General features: G+C 41.3%; 1 pseudogene; it reads left to right on the forward strand.

Annotated features, from left to right (window-relative positions):
- The first annotated feature begins 12,806 nt into the window (after positions 1–12,806).
- On the forward strand, positions 12,807–16,879 carry LOC148907647 (uncharacterized; annotated as a pseudogene).
- Positions 16,880–21,419: the final 4,540 nt, after the last annotated feature.

Genomic DNA, 21,419 nt, shown 5'->3' on the forward strand with positions numbered 1-21,419 from the left:
GGACCCACCGGCTGCGGAAAGACCCAATTCGTGGTAGAGCAGCTATTAGGACCCTTTAGATACCGATTCGACTACATAGTGCTATTATGCCCCACCTACGTGAACAACCGCACCTGGACGGGTGTAGGCGCAAAAGATGACGACTTCTTTGTGGATATCTTAGACCCTAACGAGTTATCTGGGCATCTTAAGTTTTGGCACAAACAATTCCCTAAAGATACGCAAACCCTCCTTATACTGGATGACATTGCCTGCGGGGACGATGTAAAAAAGCGCACCTCCGAATTAGTGAAGCTCGCTTTCAGCGGTAGGCATGACAATATTAGCGTTTGGTTGCTCTCGCAGCAGCTTACCACCGTCTCTAAGCCCTTTAGGGAAAACATAGGTTCACTTGTCGTATTTTATACTCCGAGCAAGTCTGATCTGGAAACCATCTTAAGCGACTACGGCGGTGAGATATCCAAGGAACAGTTACACGAATACATGCGGCATTTAAAAACGCACCAACATTCCAAGATGATCTTCTCTTTGAGGTTTCCGTATTCCATTAACATATATGGAGATTGAGCAGCTCTTAGATGAAGTCCCCACACAGCTAGATGAAAGTAACCTTAAGGAACAACTCAACATCCTTGTGTCATCTGGGAAGTGCAAGGAAATGATAGGCAAGGAACTTATCCATGAGCAGGTTAATAAGCTGTCCGACGAGGAAGTTAAGAAGTTCCATAAGAGGTACGAGGCCGCCCTTGCAAGTAAGACCACGGACGCCGTAGCAGACTCCGCTATCCGACTTGCGACTAAATTGCTTGGACTTGCGCTGCCCATAGACGACGTGGAGCAACTGCGCAAGGACATTAGCGAGGACTATATCATCGCCCAAGAACTTAAGATAACCTGTGGGTGGTTGTCCTTGAAGTGTGGTAAGTTAATGGCAGTCGCCTCTGCGGCACTTTCACATAGCTCAGCACGTCGACTTGAAGGAGGTACTAGGTTCCTTTGGAACAACTTGGAAGGACTTTAAGAAGGATAGAGAAGTCGAAAAGGTCTTCCAGGCGGCACTTGCCGAGGTACCTGATCAAGTCGCCTCAAGTCCTCCTTAAGTACTTACTTAAGTCATCCTCAAGTACCTAGTTAAGTCATCCCTAAGTACTTGGTCAGGTCGCGCCCAGGTTATTTCCAAGTCGTCCTTAAGTCATTCCCAAGTACTTGTCAAGTCCTTCTAGTCCTTAGTATAAATGAGTGAACCAGAGTCGAAGATAGAGCAGCCCCAAGAGGAGCAGAAGATTACCAAGGCTAAATCTCCAGGCAGAGTCGCTGCCGGAAAGAAGCTCGCGGAGATGAACAGGAAGAACAAAGCCAAAAAAGAAGAAAAGGTGGAGGAAAAAGAAGAGGAATCTTTTATTAATCCTAGGTACGTCATCGGCGCGTTGGGAGTTGCTATAGCAGCAGGTAGCCTTTACTTACAATGGCGGGCTACGAAGCCAAAAGTAGAACCCATGCGTGTGCCGCCAACATATCACGCACCCGTGCAGGAGCCTAGAAGCAAAATACCCGTGATGGAATAACCTTCTCGCTTTGTAATATAATGTCAACCGCGTTATTGAAAACTGTTGAAGAAGCAGCTATTATTACTTCCATCGTTGCGGGTATTGGTTGGGTAGGTAAGAAAGTGCTCAAAGAAGACTTTACTGAAGACCCAAGCAAGAGCTTCGCTAATTTTGCTAAGATGACCGCTGCCGTGGGTGGGGCTATCATGGTAAAGGATTACCTACGGAAGGAAAAGTACCTGCCTAATGTATAAATGGCTAGCGTGGTCGTAGGCGGAGTCATTGCAGCTTTAGCATTCACTGGAGCTAATTATGGTGGTCAGTATTTGGATAGATTAGTCAGGGGCGACAAAAGCGGAGAATTGGCCGCTGAAAGGAAGAGACACGACTTAGCGCTGGAGAAATATCAGCGAGACGTGGCGGCTTGGAATGAAAAAAGACAAGCTTACAGGGATTGGTTGGATAAGAACTACCAAGACAAGATGCAGGCAGACAAGAACTTCGAAAATACAGACTACGCCTTTAAGCTTTATGCGCAGGCGCACCCCGACTTTAGAATGAGAAAGCCCCAGTTTAAGAATTACTACCAGCCTTCTAAGAAACAAAAAGATAGTGAGCTGGTCTTCGTAGGAATCACAGGGCTGGCGGGAGGCGTAGCTTTGGCGTACTTAGTCTAAGCTACGCTTAGCCTCTAGTGGCGCCTTTGGCGCCTAGAATATAATGATCGTCTTTTTGGAAAGCGATAAGAATAACTTTACCACTTACTTGAATCCCCCCATCAAAGCCTATAAGGTTCGGCTGGTTAGTTGTTCTTTGTACAATTCTTGGTATAATTTAGTTAATGGTATGGTCACCGTGCATAAGGGGTCTAACAATTACCAAGGTGTAATGCTACCCGATGGACATTACACGCCAATCACCCTTGCTAAGGAGCTCGCCAAGCGCGGTTATACTCTCACCACAGGGCTGCCGCACGAAATGACCTTCAAACATAATCTTCCTAACAATTTCTCGGTAACCCTAGGAAAAGCTGATGCATTGGGATCTTTACTAGGTGTCTCAGGCAAGGAAATTACCAACACAGCCATACCTGTGAAATGGAAAGTCGCATCCTCTTACGAAGTCTATTGCGACTTGGTCAATAGTTACAGCAATGGGGAAAAGTCTTCTCTTATGTCTAAGTTCCTGCCCAAAGGTAATCCATTTGACCCAGTAGAATACACTCCCATTTCTTTAAGCTATGATTTGTCTAATTTGGTAGAAAGCATAAACATCACCATTAAGGTGGACGGAAAGACGGTGGATTTTAACGGACGCAAGATCAATCTCGTTTTGGAATTCATATAATGGGCCGAACAGAGGACAAACTTAAAAGGATTTACTATGGGCCCGAAGGCTATTGGAGAGGAGCGTCAGCTATCAAGAAACTCGCGACCGCGGCCAGGGTATCAGAAGAAACGGCTAAGAACTGGCTAAGAAAACAAACCCTCTGGCAGGTTTATCTTCCCGTGCCCAAGTACATTCCCAGGCCCAGCTTTACCGTAAATACCCCTAATGAAGTTCATCAGGCGGATTTGCTTTTCTTACCGCACGACAAGGTGAGAAGAAAGACCTATAGATACGCTTTGACCGTAGTTGATATCGCAAGCAGATACAAGGACGCCGAACCCATAACCAGCAAGGATTCTGGGGAAGTCGCAGAAGCCCTAGGTAGGATTTATAAGCGCGTCTTGAAATGGCCCAAGCTGCTGCAAGTGGATGCGGGGACAGAGTTCATGGGCGTGGTTACTAAGACCCTGAAAGACCACAGCACCAAGATTAGGAGAGCCGAAGCTGAGTGCCACAGGGGTCAGAGCATCGTCGAAAGATTCAATAAGACCCTGGGCGAGCGTCTCTTTGGGTACCAGTATTGGAAAGAGCTGGAAGATCCCTCCAAACGCAACAGGGAATGGACTCAGATACTCCCCCAGGTCGTCGCGGCTTTGAACAACGAGGCGGCCAGGGCTACGGGAATGAAACCCAAGGATGCCATAAAAAAGAAACACGTGGAACACAAGTCCTACGTCAGAAGTTCGAGGGCGGTCGGACTGAAAGAAAAAAAGCTCCCCCGCAACATAGTGGTCAGATACCTCTATCAGCCGGGGGAACTCGAAGGTGGCAGTAAGAGAGCCACGGATCCTAACTGGTCTTTGGAAACGTATGAGATTTCGAAGTCCGTCACCAAGGAAGGGCAACCCGTGTTGTATTACCTAGATGGCCCAAGTCGCGGATTCGTCAAGGAAGAGTTGCTCGTAGTCCCCGAAGGCTCAGAGTGATGCTGCTCCACGCGCCCGATTACACTCTAGGCATGTCAGTCTTACATTGCCTCTGCAATGCCCGCGTTTATTATTTATGCGATCCACGGAGAACTGCTGATCGTCATTTGGGTCAAACCTCCATAGTAGAGGTATGTTACATTTGGCACACCTTGCCCCTTTCTTATAGACGTCGTCCACGCATAGGTCGAACATCATATTTTTTTCTTCGTCATGCCGCTTGTAGCGAAGGAGTTTCTTAGCAATGTTCTCTTTGGCTACGTCTTCTGGGTTGCGGTCGTAACGCAGTTGCGGCCCCCAGGCTCTTTTTAACTGTTTGGCATATTCTACGCGGCTTACGGCGGTGTATATCAAATTGCTCCAACACAGCCGCTGGTCTATGATCCATAAGGTTTCTTTTATGGTAAGCCCTTGCGCGCTGTGGACTGTCATGCAATAGCCCAAGCGCCAATCTGGATGGGAGGTAATTCTTTCCACCTTTTCTATGGGTACCCAGGCTTTATCGTGCGTTACTGCGTTCTGCAGTTGGATGTCGGTACCAGGTACGCAGACGTCTCTTTTTTGCATGCGGGTGGCGTGGGGTTTGTAGCAAACAGGTACGGGATGCGTAGGGAAGCGCTCTCGGTGTATATTTAGCAAATCCTTTTGTATGCGAGACTGTGCTGCGCGTTTGCTGCTCAGCACCAGATCCTTTGGATGCCATGCGTAAAGGAAGTCCTCGTAGGACTTCGCTCGTACGCGTTTGCGCAGCGTTTTGCATTGCTCGGCGTCACTGAGCCCCCTTAATTCCGCTTTCAGGTTTCTTACTTGATCCTTTCTGCGGTAGTCGGTGTTAATTTCCTCCGCATGGTCTACGAACCCCTTCAGCCATTCGTGGGGCATCTCTCCGGCTATTGGAGGAGGCTGGCAGGGATCTCCAGGCGAATATTACTTGACATTTCCCGCGAAGGAACTCTACGAACTCCTGCAGGATTTCCAAAGGCACGGTGCAAATCTCATCCCAAAGTATCACGGGAGGTACGTCATGGATGGCCTCTGGTACCCATTTTTGTCCATTCCAACGGAACAAGCTGTGGTAGGTCTGCGCGTCGTAGCCCATTTCGCAGAGTTCTCTTTCCAAACGATGCGTTGGCGTTAGCACCTTTATCTTAGGAAAGAGTTCTAACACACGCGTCGTCTTACCGCTGCCTCCCGTACCGTAAAGGTAAGAGAAGCGTTGGTAGGAAATAGGGTCGGCAACTGAAGGTAGAGGCTCTTTGGTAGGCGCTACGGTGCCCTGGGTGTGCTCGCCGTGATATTCTACACGTGCCTTCCAAGACCTTATCTCCTCATCTTTGACGCGCCATTGGCCACTTTCTGCGAGTTCATCGGCAGTGTAGAATTCCTTCATCTTTTCCAATACGTGCGGTTTCACGTATAGGGAATCCGTGGCTACGCGGGGGATATCTTCTTTGTCAAACCGCAAGAGCATTGCGAGAAGGTTAATGTGCGCGTAGGCAAGCATGCTGGCACGCAGATGGTAATACTGCGGTCGATGGTCCTGGTAATAACACAGCGCATTCCATTCGTGTAATTTATCGTCGACAAGGTAGTCCCATTTCTCTACAGACACCATCGTTCCTTTGTCATGCGCGCGCTTGATGAGGAAGCTTAGCTCACCTTCGTCCGTTATTAGGCGCCGCTGCATATGTTTTTCACCTTCTTTTGCGCCCTGCGTGAATTTACCTATGACCACGCGCGCTGTGGGGTTATGCTCCGGTAACCACTGCGTAAAGGCGCTGTGACAAAGTATGGCTTCATGCGCTGTGTATTTTAAAAGTTTGCGCTCTTCAAAGAACTTCAATAGGGGCACCGGTATCCATTCTTTCTCCTGCAGGTGCTTTCCGTACCACGCATAGATTATGGGGTGCAAGCCCGCTGCTAATTTCCAGGTGGTCAACCGTACAAACCCCGTTGCTGGGGCGTCGTAGTGACCATCCAACGCAACACGAAAGAACTGTGAATCTGGATGTCCGTAACGGTCGTAATATTCCTTACAATCTCCTAGGCCTTTGAAGCTTGCGGGGTAACAATGTTTCATATCCAGCGACACGTATTCGTCTTCATCGTACTCCATGTTCCACAGACCACCGTGACCGTGTTCTACACAAGCTTTAGCTATATCTTTGAACTCCTCCGGTGTGGATTTCCACCCGTTTCTTTTCTTTGCGGCTAAGAAGTCCAAACTGCGACTGCTAAGCACTTCGTCAGAGAAGTCTTCTCCTAAAGTCTCGCAGGCGCTTCGAATGCGCAGCTGTTCCACTTTAGGACGATACAAGGTGCCGTCTTGGGTCATAAATTGACTTCCCTCCGCGTCCATTAACCAAATGGAATTCTCGTGCATTAGTTCTGCAAGCGGTGACTCCTTGTAAACGCATGTTTCTTTCTTTTTGGGGAACCTTAACTCCCTCCACGCATGTGCGTTATGCTGGTAAATTACGATAGGCGCACCCCGGCCCCCATACTTGTGCGTCCCGGAGTAGATGAAGCCGTCGGTGATGTCTTTCACGTGTATGCGCCTTTCTAAAGCAACCTCTAACTTCTTGATGTTGTCTATCGTTCCTCCAGTCTTGTAAGTGGCGTTTTCCCATTTCCTGATGGCTTCTCTTCTCTTTAAAGTTAACTTACCACCCCTAGAGGAATCCTCAAAGAACTCTCTAACCAGCTTTCCTACGCAGTTACCAGGATGGCGCATTGGTTTAAGCTTTTTAACATCCGGTTTTTTAATCTCGTACGCGCCGTATATAACTACGGTAACCGGGTAAGCAACCTCGTAGAACAGCATGTCCACACCTACTAGCGCTCCCGGTCTGGTGTCTTTATTCAGCACGAACAAGCTTTGCTTACCCGACGCCCGTATTGGATTACGCCCCTTTTCTATTATCCACTCACCGTCTAAATACTTTATAAACGTCAACTCCAGACGGTAATTACCTTTGGGCATTAAGTCAATTATCCTTTCTGCTCTTTCCTCGCTCATCGTCTCATCTGTATCTCCCTCCATAAACGTTGTGAAGGCAAAGTCCGCATCCAAGCGATCCAACACCTGAGTTCGCAGTCGGCGCACAGTTTTGTTACGAATGCTCGTGATGGTGTCCATCTATATCTATGAAATATCTTAATCCTCATTTGCGGCACCCAACATAGCAGCAGTAAGTCAGCGTGGCTGCCCACTCATTTCTGCGGGTTATTCCCGTGCCGACCAAAAATGAACTGTAGGTGGAAACGCGGTTAATTCCCGTGCGAATCCAATCGGTTTTTGGCGATTTCGCGAGTCCCCCTTACTGCTGCTGCTGAAAAAGGCATTCGATACGGTTAACCATGAAATTCTATTGCGTAAAATGGAAATATATGGTATAACCGGGAATGCCTTAAATCTTTTAAAATCATATCTATCGGGTCGTAAACAGGTATGCCAGGTAAATGGAGTGTTGTCTTCAGAGAGCCGGATTGGCTGCGGAATTCCTCAGGTTCCATTCTTGGCCCGCTTTTCTTCCTCTTGTACATAAATGATTTACCAGAGTGTCTAAGGCAAACAATACCACGTATGTTTGCTGATGATACTAATCTGACAGCAACTGGTAGATCAATAGAGGTAGTTGAGAGTGCCATGAATCGTGACCTTGAGTGCGTTAAGAACTGGCTGTTAGCTAACAAATTGAGCCTTAATGTAGCGAAAACCGAATTTCTGCTAATTGGGTCTCACTATAACTTGCGTACTATCACTGCTCAGCCTAATGTAGAGATCGGTCAAGATTCCATAAAACAAGTTACCCAAAGTAAGGTTCTTGGTTTGGAGATTGACCAGTTTTTGTCTTGGGATGAGCATGTTGATAGCATAGCTAAAAAAGTTACGTCGGGTATAGGAGCCATTAGAAAAATAAGATACTTCGTGGACAGGGAAACTATGATTGGCATACATAATGCTATAGCACAGCCGCACTTTAACTACTGTAGTGAGGTATGGGACACCCTTGGTGAAGGTCACGCTAAACGTCTTCAGAAATTACAAAACAGATCTGCAAGAGTAATTTCTTATGAGTAATGAAACTCCCCACCAGGAAGCTTTGAAAGCTCTGGGCTGGGAACCTCTCAAAAACCAAAGAGAGAAAACAAAGGCCAAGCACACGTACAAAGTACTTAACAGAATGGCCCCTAACTGTCTTGTAGATCTCTTTAGAAAAAAACAAGGCGTTACAAATTACGACTTAAGGGGCTCTAGTACCTCATTGCAGTTACCTCTCCCTAAAACAGAGTTTGGTAAAAGAAGTTTTTCTTATGATGGGGCAAAAGTCTGGAACTCCCTACCAGAAAATTTAAGGAATTGCAAATCACTGGCCAAATTCAAATCTGAAATTGCCACTCACACTCTATCTATCTCTTAGTATCTATAAATTATTACTTAATCTACTATGTATTATTGTAGCTTTATTAACAGTTATATTTATTTTATTTTTATTACTATTTATTTATTTATTATTATTATTGATTAGAATATAAAATAGTATTAGCTTTTCATTGTAATATTTATCCACACGCCCCTTGTGGAAATGAGCTTTAGTTGACGGGGCAAGCGTGTTTAAATAAAGTTTTACCTACCACCTACCTACCTACCTACCTTTATAATCGAATTCGCCGACGATTTTTTGATATGACAGAACCTGAAATATCTGTTGACAATTTTAAAGATCTTAACATAATTCGTAACTTAATGATCTCTACCAATGACAAGGTTGTTTTTTTTATTATTTTTAGTTTTGTTTTTAGTTTATATACAAATGCTTCATTCTTAGGAATGAATCATAATAATTGACGTAATGTATTAATGATTACTTTTGATAAATTTATTTTTGATTATTATTACCTTGTGGAAATGAGCTTTAGTTGACGGGGCAAGCGTGTTTAAATAAAGTTTTACCTACCACCTACCTACCTACCTACCTTTATAATCGAATTCGCCGACGATTTTTTGATATGACAGAACCTGAAATATCTGTTGACAATTTTAAAGATCTTAACATAATTCGTAACTTAATGATCTCTACCAATGACAAGGTTGTTTTTTTTATTATTTTTAGTTTTGTTTTTAGTTTATATACAAATGCTTCATTCTTAGGAATGAATCATAATAATTGACGTAATGTATTAATGATTACTTTTGATAAATTTATTTTTGATTATTATTACCATTCAATTAAGATTTTAGTATATTCGTAATACTCATACCTTTTTTTTTTAAATATCTTACTTTACATATAGATAAATATAGAAATAGATTTATATCTTATTTGGGTTTTTTCCCGTAATACGGGCTGATATTTTACGAGTTGCGAATGTATTTTTCCGAGTCCCGTAGGGACGAGGAAAAATACGAGTAATGAGTAAAATATCAGCCCGTATTACGGGAAAAAACCCAAATAAGTTATTTATTATACGACATTGAAAATTGATATGTATTTGTCCCTTTTTGAGCGAGTTTATCAGTATTTTTTGAGTTTTCAAGGTCCGCACGCTATCTCAGAAAAAACGTAAACACAAGGAAACCCATTAAGTGCCTTTAATCTTATTGGTCAATAGGCAAATTACATGACAACTGACATGAAACTCGTCAAACTAGATATGATCTTCGTAAAATTACACTTCGCATCGATTCAAAATAAGTTTACTAACAATCAAAAGTTTGAAAAGTTAGAATCATGAAGACGAATTCCAGCAAAAAAAAAAAAAGCTTAGTGATTTCACTAGTTCTTATAGCTCATCGTCGCTGTTTAATGGATCAATTCTCTTGAATTTCTTCTTAAAACTGGGGGATGGTTCAACCGCCAAAGCATGATGATCTACCAAAGTTGATAGAACAGTTATTGAAAACAGCTCCATAAAACATGCTTTGATTGGATTCTGGCTGTTCTGCAGGCTCTAATGGATTGGATGTCAGAGTACTGGAAAGTTGAAGCGGTACTTTAGGACTCAAGGCCGAATCTTTCGTTAGTTTTCTTCCTTCGATGTGCTCACTTAATTTGGAAGACATAACGTGCTGTTGCTCTGTTGACGCTTCTGAATAACTATCCAAAGACTTTAGGTTTCTCTGGCCAGCCAGGGCGATTATATTCAGAGGCTCTACGTTTTCTTTTCGTAGCGTTGAAATCATGGTTCTTCGTGCCGAGTGGTTGGTACAACGGCCTTCAATACCGGCGGCTTTGCACATCTCTTTCATGAACTGTGCCAGCGAGTGCTTTCCAAGTGGTTGTCTCTTGTACCATATCTCTGATGATGGTTTTTGAATGGCTGCCAAGTAGAAAGGAGATTCAGATTTTTTCATTTCTGGTGGTACATGAGAAATGTACTCCTTGAATAATTTCACTGGACAACGAGGTCCACCAATTGCAAACATCTTAGGATTGAACGGACGATCCGGGACGAACTCATTTTCGCCTGTTCTAGTTTTGCTTCCGCGTTCCTTAATCCATTCCACGTACTCTCTTTCTCCATCTGTTTTGACTTCAAAGTCGCCGTATCTTACACGATGGTGCTCATCTTGTGCTCTCCAACCCAAGTAAACAGTGTTGTGAAACCAAACTGTACGCAGAAGGACTTGAGGATTATTGTTGCCAAGCTGTTGTTTTTGCCATAATATCTGAATATGGTCTGTACTCAGCCCCTGTGCCTTGTTTGGCTTCTGGCCTTTCCGACACCTACGGAGCTCCTTTCTTTTGCAAGCCAAGGCTTCCCGAGAACGGTTGAATTCTCTATCCAGCAAAATGGAGTATTGTTTGCCTTGTTCTCTAAGGAAGCGGTCGATACTACGGAAATAGGAGGTAAGAGTATCTGGTTCAAATTCATCGGCATTTTGCTTGCGTACTTTTCACCACAAAACAGGCTAGTAGTTTGTCCAGCTCATTAGGCGGTATCTCTTCAATTTTTCTTGTTTCTTTAATCGTTTTTGCCCACCTGTAGAAGACTTGTAAATCGTTATGTGTCTTTTTTGCAGTGTTTTTGTTCCTGTTTTCTCTTATGAATGTTGATACTTCATCTTCATCGGCGAAATTAGTGGTCTCGAGCTCGTTGTCCTTCTGTACTTCGACTGTCGTATCCTGCGGGTTTTCAAAAACTTTTAAAAGAACATTGTCATCTATTTCAAAATTGATTTCTAGGAAATCTAGGTCAGTGTTCGTGTCATAGTGAAAATTTAGGTCAAAATTTGGGTCACTTTCACCTCGAAACATGATGAAAAAAGTTGCGAAAAGTTACGAGCGTATTATGCTAGTCCCGTCCCGGTTAAACCGGTTAAACCGGGACAGGAGTAGCATAATACGGTGCCATATTTTGCGAGTTCTCTTGACCTTATAAGGTAAAATTACGTAATAGTCGTATAATAAATATAGATATTTTTCTTATTACAATGTGTTTGTAAAATATAACAAAAAAAATTCCCTGTTAATGTTCAATGCTTTAGCAATACCTGTAAATTGTAGGTCATGCCAATAAAGCTATTTTAAACCTCTCTTGTCTGTCTGTCTTTCTGCCTTCCCTCACTCTTTTTCATCATTATGCTTTCTTGAACTAAAATTCCCCCCCCCCCCCCCCCCCCCCCCGCCCCCCCCATAAAAGCCAGTTGAATATCATGCGTTAGTTACTACATTGAATACCTTATATGTTCTGGCAGAAATATAGCGATTAAGATGCTGGCTGGCTCAAACACATTGCACGAACGAGTCCTGGCTGGCAAAATCATCTTTCCCTCATTTCGCTGCTGGCTGGTAACCACTAAACATTTGATATTGCTGGCTGACTAATATAATCACGGTCTTGCTGGGAGTGCGGAGAGAGTGACTCTCTCCCAGCGACATTTTTTCCACTCAAAAATGAAAGAAATAAACACTTATAAACGTTCTAGGTCAATTTGAAAGCAAAACCGTAAACTTGCCCGTCGGGTGCCCCTGACAATTCATATAGATTAGTGCTACTTATTATGAGCTACCTGGTCAGCAACACCTCTAGTTCCTTTGAAAGCTGTTAGGAGATGAGCAATCATAGCTTCAAATGCAAAAGAGGAATGTGTACAGAGTGGTCCCATTAAATGTACTTGCTGTTCCAAATTAGTTAAATTGTGGGCATTAATTGTTTCACTTCTTACACTTAAAAAAGCATCAATTCAAATAAACCTTAATCATCTTAACAGTTCTATTCCATAATATATACGAAAAAAGCATATTATTGACAGCTTGGCTTTGGTCCCAAAATAAATAAATGAGGCTAGCTGTATTTCATATAATCAATATTAATTTTGATTTTTGCTGAGCCAACCAATACTATACCATAGTACTCTTTCATGAGACGACAAAATGATTTGATAATGATTCCAGCAAACTCAATTTCATCTCTTGATATTTCATTCTTCAAAAATATCCATAAATGCAGTAGAAAGTAAAGCCAAATGATGGAAGTGGTATGGATTTAAAACTTCTTTCATTGCAGGAAGACCAAAGTACAAAAGGAAGTGTTGAATTTCAGTGGCTACAATATGAAAAAGACAAACATGCAATATTATATTGGAGAGCTAATAACTGACTCCATACTTTCACACATTAGCTCCATTTAGTCATTAAAAAAATCTTGATTGCTTTTCTTTTTTCTTTTCCCCCCCATAATTATGAATATTAGCATATGAGTTCGTCACTAAGCATATGTGAAAATTGCAAACTCAAAAGTTAGTATACATATTTTTCTCATTATATTTTTCACATCTGTAGGATATATTCTACCTCGCATTTGCATACAATCAGAGATCACGTGAGATAGCAAGTCACGAGACCATGAGCTCAGTGCGAGTTTTGACCTTCGAGAGTTCAGTCGTTCATTTTCAAGCTAGAATACCTTTTCCTTCAAGTTTCACAATCTGGGCAAAATGTCTTTGGAAAACCTAGACGATGAAAACGTAAACAGTCTTTTGAGGGACGATGATGACACAAACCTCGTGGGAAATTCCGAGAAAGCTGTAAAAACAAGTTCAACCGTCCAAGATGGCGCCTCGCTAACGGCGCAAGGATCAAGTTCCATGCCTGATATGGCCCTACTTACCAATGCGATTCTGGAATTAACCAGAAAAATATCTGATGTGGACTCGCCTCTGGCCAGAAAGGAGTCTGGCAGTGGGAAACGACCTGTAAGTGAGGTCAGGAGGGATGAAGACTTAATTCCCGCCAAAATTCCCAAGAGGGACAACAACAAACCCTCCACATCACAAGGCCAAGAAACGCACTCCGTGAGTGCCGGGGCCGCCGTTGATGATCTTTATGACTCTGTTTTAAATCAGAGTTCAGGCCAAGATGAAAATGGCAATGAAGTCGCTCGTAGCGATGAAGCCGAGGATGAAATCCTTTCAGATCTCGTCAAAGAATACGAGTCTGATGACATTGTAGGCGAAAAGCTCAAAAGTGAACAGCTTGCTAAATTAGTCAACAAGATGTTCCGCTGTAAGCTGGCCGACAAAACTTTAACGGAACGCTTAGAGCGCCAAGAGAGGCCAGCCAACTGTGAAGCAGCCAAAACCCCCAGGGTAAACCCTGGAATTTGGCGAAAACTCAGAGAGGCCACGAAGAAACGAGACCTCCAGTTTTTCAAGACACAGCAATCCCTCATTAAAGGGATTTTACCTGTTCTGCGCATGACAGATAAGCTTCTCAGTGCAAAAACCTTGGACTCTGATGAGTGCCAGGATTTGAAAAAACATGGCCTGGAAGCAATGTCCCTACTTACTCATGCATCGTATGAAATCAACATACAACGTCGCCTACTTATGAAACCAGATATTGGTAAAGAATATGGGTCACTTTGTTCATCCCAATTACCCTTTACAGACTTCCTGTTTGGGGATGATCTGCAAAAGCATCTAAAGGACATTGGTGACCAAAATAAAATTGGTGCCAAGTTTCATAACAATAGCTACCAGGGCAAAGGGAAATACAATGCCTCAGGCAAACCTAATTATAAGTCAAAAAACTACAAGGGCCAGCCTCGCAAACCCTGGAAGAACAAGAACCAGGACAACAAGTCCAGTGCCAGCCAATAATACAGGCACAAACTAAGCCACCCACCTGCACGGTAAGTGCACCTAATGATTTTAAGGCTGGCAACCTAGTGAACCATCTTGATTCTTGGAAAAGACTTACTGGTGACAGAAACATATTGTCTATTGTCAGTGGCTATTGTTTAGAATTTGATCAAAATCCTTGTCAGTCAAGGGCTCCCAGGGAGACTAAGTTCTCCCAAAAGGAGTCTGAACATGTAAAAGTTGAAGTTGACAAACTTCTGAATAAAGGTGTGATAAGGAAAACAAGACATAGCCCTGGAGAATTTATTTCTACAGTTTTTACTAGACCCAAGAAGGATGGTTCACATAGGTTGATACTAAACCTTAAAAAACTTAATGTTTATATTTCCTACCATCATTTCAAAATGGATACTTTGCAATGTGCACTACAGCTAGTATCACCTAAATGCTGGATGACAGTCTTAGACCTTAAAGATGCTTATTACACAGTGGCCATTAACAAATCACATCGAAAATACTTAAGATTCGAGTTCCAGGGAGAACTTTATGAATTTAACTGTCTCCCAAATGGACTTACTAGTGCCCCAAGGGTGTTTACTAAGCTCCTAAAACCCTTCTACTCGAAGTTGAGAGGGGAGGGGGTACTCATCATTGGGTACATAGATGATATCCTATTGTTGGCAGATGACTATACCACCTTGCTTAGGAATATCAATTTCTCAACCAAACTGTTAAAAGAGCTGGGCTTTACCATTCACGATCAGAAATCAAGCCTTGTGCCAACACAGTCTGTCACATTTTTGGGTTTTAATATAGACTCAGTTTCTATGTCAGTGTCCATGACAAAGGGAAAGGCTGACAAAGTTAAATTAGCCATTCAGTCACTGTTAAAGCAAAATAGACCTGTAATAAGGGAAGTTGCCTCTGTAGTAGGCCTCATGGTATCCAGCTTCCCTGGGGTGAGGTATGGACCCCTTTTTTACAGGGCATTAGAGAATGAAAAAACAGATGCCTTAAAGGCATTTGGGTGGGATCTTGATGACCACATGCACATCTCTGACTTGTCAAGGAATGATCTTAAATGGTGGCTGGATCATGTGGACAGTGACCCAAGCTCATTAACACCCGCAGAGTCGTGTGTAACACTTAAGTGTGACAGCTCTCTGGAAGGATGGGGATCTGTTTTATCATGTGATTCAACCTCGCCTACCCCCACCTCTGCCAATGGCAGATGGTCCTACAATGAAAGGGAGCATCACATCAATTATCTAGAGATTAAGGCAATTCTTTTAGGCCTGCAATCCCTATGTTCAGCATACAAAGACTGCACTATTACTATTTTGTCAGACAATCAGACTGCAGTTGCATACATAAAGAACATGGGAGGTACACACTCTAGAGATTGTAATCAAATTACCAGAGAGTTAATAATGTGGTGTAAGGAAAGAAATCTATCACTGATCATCTCTCACATCCCTGGGAAGCTTAATGTAGAAGCTGATAGGGCAAGCAGACATGACTTCCATGATGACATAGAGTGGTCACTTGACAAGTGTGTTTTTGACAAATTAGTTGGTTTGTGGGGTAACCCAGACATTGACTTGTTTGCTACAAGGTTGAATGCTAAGCTGCCTTGCTATGTCTCATGGAGAGCGGACCCTGGTGCATTGGCTACTGATGCATTCACAATCAGCTGGTCTGACTATAATTTAATTTACTGTTTCCCACCTTTCAGTATGATTGGGAGAGTTCTGCAAAAAATTGCCCAGAGCCAGGTCAGAGCCATCATTGTACTCCCAGACTGGCCAACCCAATTTTGGTATCCTCAGATGCTCAAACTGCTGCTCTCTACTCCAGTCAAGATAAAGCTACAGAAATCAACCCTAACACTGCCACACGACAAGAGCAAGATACACCCACTCTATCCAAAGCTCCAGATGATTGGTTGTCTTGCGTCAGGCAAAGCCTCATTGAGCAAGGTGTAAGGGGTGAAGCATTAAATATCATCCTTGACTCTTGGCGAAGTAGCACGCGCAAACAATACAAATCATCCATCTGTTCCTGGATAGAATTTTGTAAAGGTCATCACATATCTGTGATGACACCACCACTACCTCAGTTACTGGAATTTTTGACACTTGAATCAAAAAGACTAGGATACAGTGCATTGGGTACAGTACGAAGTGCACTGTCATCATTCATTACCATTGATGGTTTTAAAGTTGGAGAGCATCCGCTTGTCTCCAGGTTCATGACAGGCATTTTTAATAGAAAGCCCTGTTTCCCCAGATATGTGGAAACATGGGATCCACAGATAGTATTAGACCATCTTCGTTCTTATCCTGATGTAAAATATATGACTTTGAAACAATTAACACTTAAACTGACAATGATCATGGCTCTGGTGAGTGCACAAAGAACTCAGACTCTCAAATTGCTGTCTACTGAGAATATGGTTAAAAAACCTGAGGAGTTTACTTTCAGAGTGTTGTCATTGCTCAAGCAGTCAAGTGCTGGTGGTGGTGCACAGAGACATCTTGCACCAATTGTGTTTAAAAAATACCCAGATGACAATAAATTATGTGTTTTTACTGTTTTAGAAGAGTATTTAAAGCGAACCACAGCTTTGCGGGGTTCTTGTTCACAATTATTACTTTGTTACACAAAACCATGTGGACCAGCATCAAAAGACACTATCCGTCGCTGGATTAAAGATGTAATGCTGCAAGCTGGCATTGACACAACCTTATTCAAGCCACACTCCACAAGAAGTGCCAGCACCTCAGCTGCCGTGTCAAATAATGTACCCAATTAATGACATTTTGATGACTGCTGGTTGGCGTTCAAGTTCAACTTTTGCCAAATATTATAACAAACCTGTTGCCCACACCAATCAATTTGCAGAAGGTGTATTATCAAAACCTTAATAAATAAAAGGTGTGCCTTATTGTTGCACTTGTATATTTGATTTTGAGGCCAAAGACTAGGCTCTAAAATCTCACGTGATCTCTGATTGTATGCAAATGCGAGGTAGAATTGATAAATTAAACGAGACTTACTTGTAAGTTGAAGTTTGATTGAGATTCTACCGTAGCATTTGCAGGAATGAAGAGATCACATCCCACCCTGCCCTCCCTGTCAATATCATCATTTTGGGTGGCTTTGGACCCCAAAATCGGCTTTAAAGACTGAGCTCATGGTCTCGTGACTTGCTATCTCACGTGATCTCTTCATTCCTGCAAATGCTACGGTAGAATCTCAATCAAACTTCAACTTACAAGTAAGTCTCGCTTAATTTATCAATTTTATTCCCACAAACCTTTCCATTTTGGCAAACAATCTAGAGTTCTAGTTTTTCTTTCCATGTCATGTGGCACTGCTACAGAATCAATAGTTGCATTAATTCTCTTCTGAGAAGCTGGAGACAGATAGAACGGCTTGTCCTAATTTTTTGTGCTAAGCATTGCTGTCAGAATCCATTTTCCAGTACCTGTGTTTAAAGCAACAAATAAAAATATTGACTACATTAATTTTTTTATCAGACAGTTACATTCATGCATGTTATTTTTCCCCATACTTTGAAGAATGCAGTGCATGTAATCAATTGAGCATCCATCAGGAATGGTCATATGATTAAGAAGGATGGAAAATCCTTTCAATCCGAAAACCTGGAAATCAACATGTAAATATCATGGGTCATCTACATTCTCTTGAATAATGGAGTACGGACTGGCAATGAAGCTTCAATAATGAAAAATGTGATGTGATGCGAATATCAAGGAAGAACGATACGTTAAGTCCAAGACATCACCTGTGTGGTAGCAAGTTTAAGGAAGTATCTGAAGTTAAAGATCTTGGTATTCATATTACATCTAATCTGTCGTGGACTCCACAAGCCACCAAATGTAGCAATAAAGCTAATAGTATCCTTGGACTTGTTAGACGGACGGTTGGACCAAAGAACCCGGATTTGTTTTCAAAACTGTGTAAGAGTCTGGTTAGATCAATTCTTGAATACTGTTCACCAGTATCGTCACCATGCCTTAAGAAAGATATCGACACCTTAAAGAAAGTCCAAAGACGAGCTTCAAGATTTGCATTTGGTATAAATGTCGGAGACGTACCCTATGAAAATCGTTTGAAACAACTAAATTGGCCTACTTTGGAAAAAAGACGAGCTTTCTCATCTTTAACAGAATGCTATAAAACGATAAATGAACTGAACGGTTTGAACCCTCAAGAATTCTTTATCTTTGCTAGTAAGTTTAGATCATTACGATCCAATCATCGCTTTAAGCATTAAAAGACACAATCTGCCAAACTTAACAGTTATAAGCATTCTTTCTTTATATGCATGGTTAATCCATTGAATACGCTTCCTCAAGCAATTGCAGAAGCAGATAATCTGAAAACGTTTAAGAAAAAACTGAGCATTGATATGTTTATTCTATACTACACCAGTGATAAAATTATTTCGGTATTGTTCATAGTTTATATATATATTTGTAGATATACGTAAACTTCAATGTTTAAATTTTAGAATGTTCTTAATTGTTTGTAATTCATGTTATGGAGGTGAACTAGATAGTACGGTGGCCAAGAGTGGTCATCCAAAGTCGAAATGCCAAACTGCTCAAATCGAAAATCAATACACGCTGAAGACAAAGTCCTTCTCTATTATTACTTGGAGCACCTTTACTTCAGCCAATTTGACTTGGAGCACTTTCGCTTAAGCCAATTTGACTTGGACCACTTTCGCTTATCAGCCGAGAATAGTCATTGGAAAACTTTACCAGGCGTTTCTAGTATCACCACAGGTAACCCGCATGAGCTAGTTTCCCGACAATTTTCTGCCCAGTCCACAAACTATAGTAAAGATGGATTCCGAAGAAATGGACAACAGACTTTGGGACTCTTTGGACCTCATTCGAGGTGATGAAGTTCGTAAGCTTTTTAAAGAAAACAAGGTGAATACAGATTGTGTATCTGTGTATCTCCACTTAGATCTCTATCTACGGTTACTACGACATATATATGGATAAATCATCCAACGAAGACCTTATTTGAAAGGCAAATGAATTTTCATCGAGAGGCGAAGTGAAAAAGAAGAAAAAAATCTGGCAGGATTTGAGTGTAGCACTCATCCTATGACAGCCCTTCGTTCTAATAAAGGCACGTACAAAGGAGGAGGAAAACGGAAAACCGCATCAGCAACTCAGCTTGACGTAGAAGGTTAATAATAGAAACTCTTAGCTTACATGAAATATTATTGTAAATGAAAAAGTATATACATGTATGTGTGAAACATAAGCAATCAATCAATGAATAACCCCGGCATATGCAATCGATGATTGATTAGGTAATGTTAATATCTGCCATTTTTTTTGAATCAGTTCAAAATCATCAAAAATTATATGAATTCTCATCACTTTGACAATTTCAATTTTGAACTTAAAGCTATGATGCATATCAGTTGGCTGATGAAAAATAAGATCAATTAAGGGGTTAAAACTGCTATTTACTGAACCAACAACAATAACAATATTAAAATGATGATATTAATGACAATAATGTGCATGATATTTTCAGTATGTTATTAAAATTATTTGTTTTTATACCAATTACTGTGATAGTCAACAGTTTGATGATGAATCACAATATGGTGAATGTTCATCACAAGATACAGTTTTACCTCGACACACCATTTCTTAAATTTCTTTTTGTAGAAGTGGAGGATCCAGAGGGGGTTCCATGGATTCGAACCACAGATTGAACATCAGAGAATGAGAATGCACCCTAGCTGCAAAGTTTATCTTATTGAGTTCTCATTTTGTCTATATCTTGTTGTGTGCCTATTGTATCATTCAGAAATGGCGATGAGACTTTTTATCACGTATCAGTTGTTGATGGAGTGAAAAACTGTGCCCCCCTCAGAAAAATCAGCCACTGCGTAACTATATATTCTTAATTAAAGTATATATGTTTGCTTTTCAGATGAAGTGTTAAGCATGTTAAGGCCTGGGTTATGCACCAATTCTCTATCAGAGCATTAAAAAATAAATTCTCTGGTGTTTCTGCTTAAAGTATAATCAGCTTTCTCAAACTTTCTTAGATCGCGGTTATTTACATTTTGGTTCCAAAAAACGGGGGAAATTTAGGTCACGTGACTATAAAATTTACATAAATTTACATACAATTTTATTTTAATAGTAGGTGCTCAATTTAAGTCTTTGCTGAACGTTTTCACCCTTAATTAATTCCTTTCCTAAAGTCGTTTAATTGACATTGAGAATGGTTGGCTACATGTTTGTGTTAAGGAGATATTTGACAAAACAGGTCACGTGACCTGTCAAAAATATCCTTTATGCCCATTTTTCTCCTTTCGTAAACACTTTGGTCGACCATTCCAAATGTGAATATCTGTGTCTTTGTCGCTACTTTCAAACAAGCTAAAGAAATCTCACAAATAATGTAAAACCATCACCTAGTTTTTAATTTAGCATTTTCCCTCTTTTAAGGTCGTGACCACCTTTATGCAAATTTATCCATCCAAAATGTTAAGCACCCCAAATAAGGATAACTGTTGCAAACTCATTCAATTACATCTAAAAATGAGGAATCTACGGTGAAAAGTAATTTTTGCCTTTTTAAACAAAATCCCAGTCCTTAACATGCTTAAGTTTGCAAAGGCCAAAGAGCTTCTTAAAAACTGGAAGCCAACACCTAAACAGTGCTGGAATGATAGAGAAGTTGTATTTTCCAATGGCTGAGGAATGAAATAAGTGGAAAATGTTTTCTCACACCACTGGAGCCTGGGCCGAGGGATATTGGTCACGTGGTCAGCGTTTTCATTAGTTGCGTTTTCGCTATCCGCCATGACTGTTAGTTAATTTGGCTACTACTTTTTTTAAAAATTTGATCGCAATTCATATATATTTTCGTTCATTGCTATGAACAAAAGCAAGAAGGGATCCAAACCGAAGTCTAGAGCTACTGATCGGCATCAATTGCACAACAGGAGCCCGGAAAACCGTGATGAGCGACGTTCACGAAGCCGAAGCATTATTGAAATTTCAAAATAATAACCATTTAAATCTAGCCTCTTAAACAATAATGACTTAATTTCTTTTTTTAACCTATTTTTTTTATAATTTTCTTATATGATCTGGGATTTGATTCCATAATCTTACACCCATTCTGAAGAAAGAATCTTTCTGAATGTTTGAAAATGTTTCTCAACAATGAAAACACACGAAAAATTATGTTATATCAATGACCATTGATGAAGTGCTGTAAGAACAAATATTGGAAATGTCACAAAATGATTGTTCTGATAATAAAATATCGTTTTTTTATTGCTTACATTTGAACATATATATGTGTCCTTCGTAATTTTCTGGATGTTAAAATCGCTGTGAGGCCTTCCATGTGCTTTAATCCAACAAAGGCAGTCTGCATGCCTTGTTT

This window comes from Actinia tenebrosa, unplaced genomic scaffold (assembly GCF_029948245.1).
Source record: "Actinia tenebrosa isolate PJP-AT-01 unplaced genomic scaffold, QUT_ActTen_1.0 PGA_scaffold3__52_contigs__length_22856419, whole genome shotgun sequence".
Classification (NCBI taxonomy): Eukaryota; Metazoa; Cnidaria; class Anthozoa; order Actiniaria; family Actiniidae; genus Actinia; species Actinia tenebrosa.